Raw genomic sequence first — 9657 nt, forward strand, 5'->3', positions numbered from 1 at the left:
CGTGTGCAGTATAACTGCTTCACATCCTACTGACCTCATGAATGCAAACTTAATTATACAGAACCTTGAATGTACTTTTACCAATAAATATAGTTCATAGTCTAGATTTAGAAAGCCTGTAAAGATCTATGTTCTTTATGCAGATCTGTTTGCACTAATGGGAACTAAGGGAACTGAAAAAAAGGAGGGAGGGTGAGGCACTACAACGAGAACGAACAGCTTGCAGTGTTTTGGGTGTATGGGGGCGTGGGCTCGCTCCTGAAATTCAGTTGAATTATTTCCGATTACAGTCAAATGAGAGGCCATATGTTTGACAGCTAAAGTTAACACAGAAAAAAATATACAGAAAAGGATTGCTTCAAGTTGCTACTGCTGAAAGTGGTTGCACAAAACACTAAATGATGGCATATGTTTGGGGGTTTACCGCCTTGAAATTTAGGGTTTATTTATTGTTAGATTAATAATGACAAATTGTAATCTGTCATATCTTGCTATTCATCTGACGGTGTATTTATCTGATTTTACAACCTGTTAAGGACTAGAGCATTTTTCCTATAAAAAATCTTAGTATTATATGAAGGTGTTATTTTTTGTTTTTTATCAAATAAACATTACAGCAAATATTATGTTCTTCACAATGAAAACAAATCTTACGTCATTAATTATTATTCTCTGCTCTCTACTTGTTTTCCCCACACAACATAATCTACATGGGCTCTTTAAGAGGCACGCTAGAAGTACCGTCTTATACTAGATTCTGTGCTATGTTATTCTAAGGAGGCTCCCAGGCCTCTGGTAGAGGACCCGAGCTTGAAGGACAGACCGCCCGCAGACGCGAGAGGGGAATTTTTTTTTAAATTTTTTTTTTTATGTACTCCTACTGCACTCTTCTACCACTATTCTGGGTCCGGGTTATTATATGTTTTCTTTGCCTGTCCTGGCAGTGTAGCAATCAGAATTATTGTCTGAAGGCCAAGAAAAATGCCCAACAGATTTATTTTCCCAAGTGGACTATTACGCTTTTTGCTATACTGGTGCACTTGATTGTCAAAGTTTATAAAATGTATTTATTTATTTATTTTTTAATTTGAAGTTATTACAATGAGAATGGACTGGACAGGGAGATGGGAAGAAAAAGAAGAAAAAAGAGAAGTTAGGAAAAGAGCTAACAGAAAGAGAGGGAGATAAAAATAGAGGAGAGATAGAGAGAGAGAAAGAAAAAAGACTGAAAATCTGTTTTATCACCTGCAGAGGACCACTGCAGGGGCAATCACGCCACCCACCTAGAAAAGGAGAGGAGAGCCCCCGACGGAGGTCACCCAGCAGCCACAGTGCAAAAGCCCCAGGGGGCCTGGTTTGATAGACACCAGGCTCTATGGATCTTGATGGTTCTTCCTCTTGCTCCTCTTCTTTCTCAGGTTTCTTCTGCCTGAGGTATTCACTAAGCACACCATTGATTGGCCATCTTCCTGATGTACTCAAGGACGTTTGTTGTCTAATTCTGGATTGTGATTCCAACACTCCCAAGTCACCAGTTTCCTACCTTCTGGATGCTGGATTTGGGGTGAAACCCTACATGCATGGTCAAGAGTTTCCTTGTGTTAATGTAAGTAGCCTCTATGTCTTCGTTTGGCCAGCAGGGTACCTGATCACTGACAATGCGTAGGTGCTGATAGCCTGGGATCCTTATCTTGGCTCACACCAGGGTGGCTTCCAGCGCGGTCGGCTACCCATCTACTCTGGTCTCCTGGGACTACTACCCTTACTACTATTGACCATGAGTGGGCACCCATGGTCAATAGTATTAAAAGGGTAGTATTCTGGGGCCTCCATCTTTCCCTTTCACATACCAAAAGAGAAAATGAAGGTTCAGTGATGCTTAAAAGGAGATAATTCTCATTCATTTATATTAAATCAAAAAAGCCATTGCTTTTTGTTTAAATGCACAATTGAACAAAGGGTGTGGCAAAGTGCACTGGCATAATGATTTGACAAAGGAGGAGATGAGTGTCTGAATGTTCATGTAAAAATGTAAAAACACCCAATCATCACCTCATCTGTTCAGTATATAAATTGTAGAAGTGCTCCTCAGGTTTAGTATCACAGTCCAGGGAAACTAATCTGCAGAGCTGACCTGATCATCACAATGAAGCTGACTGCACTGGTTCTCCTCTGGGCACTCTCCAGCACAGCTAACTACACTTCAGGATCTAACTTTTACAGTAAAAGAAATAATAGAAGCTAAAAATTATTTTATACAGATGTTATAGCACAGTTAATAATTGTTATAATAATAACTAATATTTCTATTTGTTAGAAACATTAATAACATTTTAATCTCCATATATACAAGTGGAAAAATCAGTTATCTTACATTAATGTGGTGAATTCACAGTAAAGCTCTTTGTTGGACTGATACAAAGTGGCTGTGGTGGACAGCGTTAGGTTACATCAAGTGTAGCAGAGATTAATTTATATGTAAACTGATGATGCTTAGATTCATTCACTGAATTCAATCTTTATTCTAACTTTATATTGTCTAGTATAAAGGCAATATACTGTATACTGTTAGTGTAGGAAATGGAACTTAGCTGAGATAGCTGTGAAACATCTTCTGTCATCTTGTTGACTTCAGTTGTGTAAATCCACAAAGAGCACGTCAACTATTCACAGTCTGTACACAAAGAAAATCGAATGTAGCTCACATTATAAATGATTGTGAGTGGTTAATATTTTCAGATAACAGATCTTAGTGTTCCCCCACTTGCCGACTCTCACTTTAACCAACTGTTCTAATTTTTCTGTTTAGGTGAAGTCTTTTTTACTGCTTGTGTTCTAAATAACAGATTCAAGCTAAGTAAATTCATTAGAATTAGCATTTACATTCGATTTTCCCATTTACTAATATTATTCTAATACTACATTATTATAGCAGAAAGTCTAATTACCTATGCCTAAAAATAGATAGTAGAATTGTCCTTTTAGGAGTTACTTTTTACTTTAAGTACTTTTTAGAGCATTTACTTTTTCACTTTTACCTGCATAAAGAAGTTGCTTCAGTACTTAAACTTTAATTGGACTATTGTTAACATATGTATATGTACTTCTACTTAAATGCAGCATGTCTGTACTCTTGCCATCTTTGCTGCCTGTGGATAAGGAGGTAGATGAGATCAATGAATAAATAAAAGGTTGGTAGGACAATCTCTGGCAACATGTCAAAAAAGTATTCTTGGGGGGGGGGGGGGAGTTGGATTGTGACTTTTAAGCAGTGTTGGGACTAACGCGTTATTAAGTAACGCGTTACAGTAACTACGTTATTATTGTGGTAACGAGCACGGTAACTAGTTATTATGCCAAAATCAGGAACGCGTTAGTCGCTATTGGGATTTAGATAGGGTCGTTACTCGTTACTTCGTGTGGTGGCTATCGCGGAGCTTCCACAGATTCAGTAACATTAGCAAGTGGTGGAGGCAGCAGGTGGATGAGGGAAAGGGGAGGCAGGAGGAAAAGAGACCCGAGGCGGCCGCCGGTCCAAGTGTGAACTGAACTTCAGGTAAGAAGTTATGACCTGCAGTCTATCTGGGTCAGATATAAACCAGGTTTAGGTGGAGTTTATTTTCGTTGTGCTGACTTTTTCCGTACTGCGTACTAGCTAGCATGACGGAGTTTCTATACAGCTGGGTGGGTGCTATGAAGTTAATGATGTTGAACTTTATTTTGTTCATAAGTTATTAGAGTTGCCAACGTCCCGTCTGGTATTCAGAGAAAATATTACACGTTTCTTATTGAGGTGAAAAGGAACAGTTTGTCCCGTAATTCAGCTACAATGAAAAAGACACAAAGCTGGAGTTATTCTGTGTCTTTGCTGCACAGCTGCCTCTTCTTCTCTCATTCTTACCCTCCCTCTCCCGTTTCTACTTCAATCATGAAAACAGATCAATGATCAGCAGATCGGCTCTCTTGTTTGTTTATCGCCCACTTTGCGCCAGAAAGAGGAAACCAGCGGATGTCGCGCTAAACAACAGCCGCACGTTTAAGCTTGATCAGCTGTTGTTAGAATTTATTTAATATTAATTTCTAGTATCAGCTGATGTTTGCTGGAGCCACAGCTGCAAAAAAGCTGCTGGTCATGATATCAGTTTGGTTATCTGGTGAGAGGGAAACATGAAGATGAAACCAGGAGATGTCCTTACTGAATCATCAGAGCTGAACAGGTGATGGAGATACAGGTTTACCTTTTAGGTGACATGAATGAGTTGAAGGGAAGTTATGAACTGTTTCTGAGAGACAGATAACCCCAGGATCCTTTTTTAGGTAGCTGACAGCTGGTAACTGTGCAGGGGCGGATCTAGCAAAGTTTTGCCAGGGGGGCCAGGTAGGGCATTAACAGGGAGAGGGGGGCACAAAGAAATACTTTTCTTTCTTATTCTCATTTAAAATGTCTAGCTTTTAAAAAATAACAAACAATTGATAGATTGATACATATATACCATCAAGACAGTGTACATCACTGTCACAACAGCGTTTGTTTTCATTCAAAGGCTTTATGATTTTTCCTATAACGGTGGGCCGGTCTCTAGTCAAAATGCCCTGGCCGATTTTTTGTCCCAGTCCAGCCCTGTATGCAGCTCATCTGCAGTCTGGAGTTACCTACATCTTCCTATTCAGAAGGCAGAATTTCCGAGTTCTGAGTACAATCAAAGCACCACGACTGCAGTTTTTGTGTTGGATGTAAAAGGCGCACATGACGCTGTGACGTAGGCTAGAATCATGGCAGCAGTCAATGACGGTCCAGGCGTGGGATTTCTCTTGTGGAAAAATGCACATTATCTTTTCCTTTCTATTGGTAGGTGGCACAGTGCACTTGTGGCAAGTAAGCAAGCTAGAAGACTGGCAATCTTGCTGGGTATCCAGTTACAGAAGCAACACATTAACAAGAGAATTCTGAGTAAAACCAAAGTTACTTTCCCTAGTAACTAGTTACTTTGAAAGTAACGAGTAACTTGAAGTAACTGAGTTACTTTTGATAGAAGTAACTAGTAATGTAACTAAGTTACTATTTTAAAGTAACTTACCCAACACTGCTTTTAAGTAGAACATACTTAGATATAAAAATAAATAAAGAAATAAAGAAGTATATAAAAGTTATTGTGAGATTGGTTTAATGAGACGTGGCTTTACGTGCTCGATTGGCACAATGTTATGTAAGAACCAACCAAAATATAATGCCACTTACTGCATTTCAGCAATTTGGGTAATTGTGAGAAAGAGAAGACATAAAGATTCTTGTATAATGCCAGTATACTGGGGTATTTAAAAACCTGTAATGTTTCATTTTGACTTCAGTCCTTTCAATTTTTCTCTCCTGATTGCAGCTGGAGCCCTTCAGTGTCAAAACTGCACAAATCATACGTGTTCAAGCACAGTACCAGTTACATGTTCTTCAGAGGTCATGTGTGTTAGAGCTACTATTTTAAGTAATCTTTTCTTCATATTATCTGATACACTTCAGTAAATTACAAATACTGTGAGGTTATGCGTACTTTCATTGTGGTTGGGGAAGCTGTTGTTGTGGTGGTTGTTTAATAAAATTCTTATGAAAAATATTATAATCAGTTTGAATTTACAGCAACCTCATCTGGAATCACGGCAACACAAATCTACAAGGCATGTGCATCTTCCTCCCTGTGTCCAGCTACGGGCTCTCAGACATTTTCAGCTGACCTGGGTGTTCAAAGTGCTCTTGCATCTGCCATGTGCTGCAACACAGATAACTGCAATTCACAAACTCTGGCTGGTAAGCACAAATCAATAAGTGTTTTATTAAAGACACAGTAACAGAAAGAGATAAGAAATATTATTCTGATATTTGTTAATATTTGATAAATGCTCTCAGTTTTAAAATGAAATGATGTTCTGTTTCAGCTCCTGCTCCTCAGTCAACTAATGGCCAACAATGTAACGCTTGTTACACCCCCCCTCTGTGCAATACTCCAATACTGTGTCGCGGAGTGTTTTCAATCAATCAGTGAGTCTTCTTGATGTATACTTGATGTATACTTTAACAACGATCATTTTTCTAATCGGAAAAATTGGAAACATTATGAAGCATTTCATCGGTATATGTAATAAATTTTGTACATCTTTATAGATGAAGATCAGGATTTGCTAATTAGTTTATGAAATGATACAGATTTCCCCACAACATATACACATACACATGTATGTATGTATGTATGTATGTATGTATGTATGTATGTATGTATGTAGTTAACAAGTATTCCCCAAACATTTTAAGAAAGTATATCAAACAAGAGCAAAGTAAAAAACATACACATGAAAATATCAAGAGTAGCACTTTCATTTCTTGTTGATGGAAAAATCAGTTACCTGCTCTAAATGAAAAAGAACAGTTTACGTGATAATAGAACACCCAGTGGAGAAACACTGTTCACTAAAGGGAAATCACTTTGGCTTCTGACATATGTTGTGGAAGTTTTCCACTTAAATAAAGCCTGCAGACGAGCGGTGAGCGGTAGCTAACATTCTTTAATCCAAGAACACAAAGACAACATACAAACAAGCTTGTGGAGCCCCCATGGCCGCGGGACAGACGGTCAGCAGAGTTCTCACTGAGCCTAGCATGGCTCTCAGTTAAATACCTTCTCCGGGAACAAAAGGCAGTACACAGCAGTTTCACACCTCAAGGTTCACACTCCCTTGCTACTTCCCAGAATCCTCGAAGAGACAAAAGACTGGTCCTCTGGAGTTCCTGTTTCCCCCCAACAGCCTTACTACACCCCCTACCATTTGTCTTACAGTATGAGTGTCAGACATGTTAATACAATAAAATAATGTCATTAATATCTAGGTGAAAGAAATTCCTATACAATCCCACCCTTTGATTCTAAAATCAAGAATCACATTAAAACCAGAATTTCTTTCCTGACATTCTGTATATCACATCAACATTATTGTACACTTAAAGGAGTTTCACACTGTGTATCCTCACTTCACTGTTCTCCCACCACCCTTTGTTCATTTTTTAATCTTCCCCACAATCTAAGCTCCCACATGCAAATGAAAACAACAATGATACAGAGGAAAGGTCTTCTCCAGAGTGTCAAAGTACTTTGCATGGCAAAGTGAAACAGCATTAGGTGGTCAGTCTCAGTCACAGTCATGGCTCCTGGTGTCTGTGCCATTTACAGAGTCATAATTCCAATGCTGATCTTCCTTGCGCTGTCACTTTTGGAGCTTAGCACGCTCTCTCCATCCCTCGATTTCTGTTCCAACGCAGCTGTAGATTTAAGGCAGAGCATGTCGTACACCTTAGCTGTCTTCCTCAGCGTCAACGTCGAAACTCTTTCATTTTATTTTTAAGATTTTGCTGTTCAAAATCTCCTCATGACAATCCTTTGGAAGCCCACTGTCGTTTGTCTGTTGTCCTGCAGATGGTCCCTGCTTCTCAGTGGTCCTCTTGAAGCGTTCTCTCCTAGTCATAGTTTGCGTCTGCGCCTCAGTCAATCCTTCCATATCCCTCATGTCACGGTTCCTGCAATTTAAAAATGAAAACTTCCCCGGAAAACCCTCTTTTGCCCTATGTCAGCTTAGCACAATTAGACATGCACAATAAAGTTGTGCATTGTCTCTTAAAAATTCTCAGGGCTTCTCCCCTGAAGTAGCTTCACTCCAGGCCCTGTTGTAAGAAAAAACATTAGCCAGTGGTGTGTCCTGCTGTAAATCATGTAATTAGATCATATGATTAACCCTTTGCTGTGGAAAAAGTGATATAGATGTTAGCGCAGCGCGTCTGTATGCACACTTTCTCACAGTGACCTCTGCACTGTAAACAATACAAGGTCATGAATAACACACCGCTGGTAAATTCACAAAGACACAGAAAGTGGCAATTAAAAGGTTAAGTCAGCACGGCCCAAAAGCCCATGCAACCCAGGATGTTGCTGTCACCTTTCTGCTCCTGTAACAAAGAAACATACATACATCCACCCTTTTGTCTCTCTGGGTGGAGGTGCAATCTTGCATATTGGTGTCAAGTCAGTCAAGTTTTTGTCAGTGCAGTCAGTCCCCGTGTTTATTGCTGATAGCAGAACCTCTTGTGTCGCATTAAGTTTCTACTGCCAGCAATATGACGACATTTCAAAAAGAACAAAAAAAGAATTTTAGAATGGATTACCTCGCTGAATCCTTTTAGGCAGGGACTCATTATCTGATTGCATCCCAAATAAGTGACTTTCTCCAGAGCCCATTTTAATTTTGGAGAAGCTCACTTGCGATTGATCAACATGTTGTGTAGCGCTTTCGATTCCCAAACCCAAATTTCATTCCCACACTACAACAGCCTTCCTCCATGTTGTCCCCTTCTCCTTTGAATGTGGTCTCATCTCATCTCTCCCCCTTGCAGCAGTCCAGTGAGAGTCAGTTGTCTTTCAGCTTTGTCCTGTGTTTTCCACGGTCTCATTTTGCCATTTTGCGCCAAAAGTGGCAAATGTCCAACTCAAGCAGTCTTTTCAAAAGTCCATTCACACACAGTGAAGGTGCAGCTCATTGGAAATGCACATCCATCCATCCAGTCATGATGATGCCATTTTTCTCCTTGCTGTCGCTGTCTTGCACAGCTGTTGCTGCTGGACCTTTTCTTCACTGCTCAGGATGCTGCTGTGAGCTCTCGAGATCCATCTCGTTGTTCTGAAACTGCATTTCTTGTCTTCAGGGAGAGATTCTTGGAGCTTGTGTTCTCAGGGTGACAAACACATGGAAGTTAAGCTGTAAAACAATTCAGCCAAAACTTGGCTTGAGCGTTTCTAATGGTGTTAACCTATAATTTTCTTCCGACTGCTGCACGTGGAAAATTGATCCGGGTCTGCTCTTCACCTGCAAGTGACACACTGAGACATTTTGATCATTCTTCTCATTGCTTAAAACAACACGTCTCCCCTCTCTGGTTCTGAATTCCCCTTTCTTAAAAACCCAGAGAGATTGTAGTTGTTCTACGTTGAAAAACACCAAACCCTCTTCCTATTTTGCTTATTTTTATCAACAATTCTGCTAAAAAAAGAAATTTTCGTGTGTCCACCCTAGGGGAGCTGGTGGCCTGCAGTACCACCTTCTCCCTCTAGTTGGAAACAACTGTTACACACATTTCTACACTCCTCTCTCTTTTTTTTTTCTTGTTTTTGTTCCCCATTTTCAACATTTTGTAACCCAATTTTTCACTGTTTTTACACACACATCAACGTTTCCCACACAACCATTCTCTGCAATCTTACACACACCACACATCTACTCAATTCTTACCATACAGTCACGTATTGAGTTTCGTCTCTGGCCGCCTGGTGGAACGTCTGCCGATCTACTGGATCTAGATCCCATTTTACTACACGAGGCGTCCCCCGCGAGGTCCTTGCCTTCTACGGACCAAGGAACGAACACCGCCACTCCGTGCACTATAGTACACAGAAATGGATTCCGACAGTGTACCCAAACCGCTGTCCCTGTGACGTACTTGGACCGAACACAGGTCTGGGCCGGCTTCTCCCCAACAGCGCGCTCGAGCCAATGTCCTTGTGATGGGCCATACCCAACACAAGCCTGGGGCCTCAAACCACCAGGTTTTTCCTCCCGGAGACTCGA

This window comes from Neolamprologus multifasciatus, chromosome 17 (assembly GCF_963576455.1).
Source record: "Neolamprologus multifasciatus chromosome 17, fNeoMul1.2, whole genome shotgun sequence".
Taxonomy (NCBI): domain Eukaryota; kingdom Metazoa; phylum Chordata; class Actinopteri; order Cichliformes; family Cichlidae; genus Neolamprologus; species Neolamprologus multifasciatus.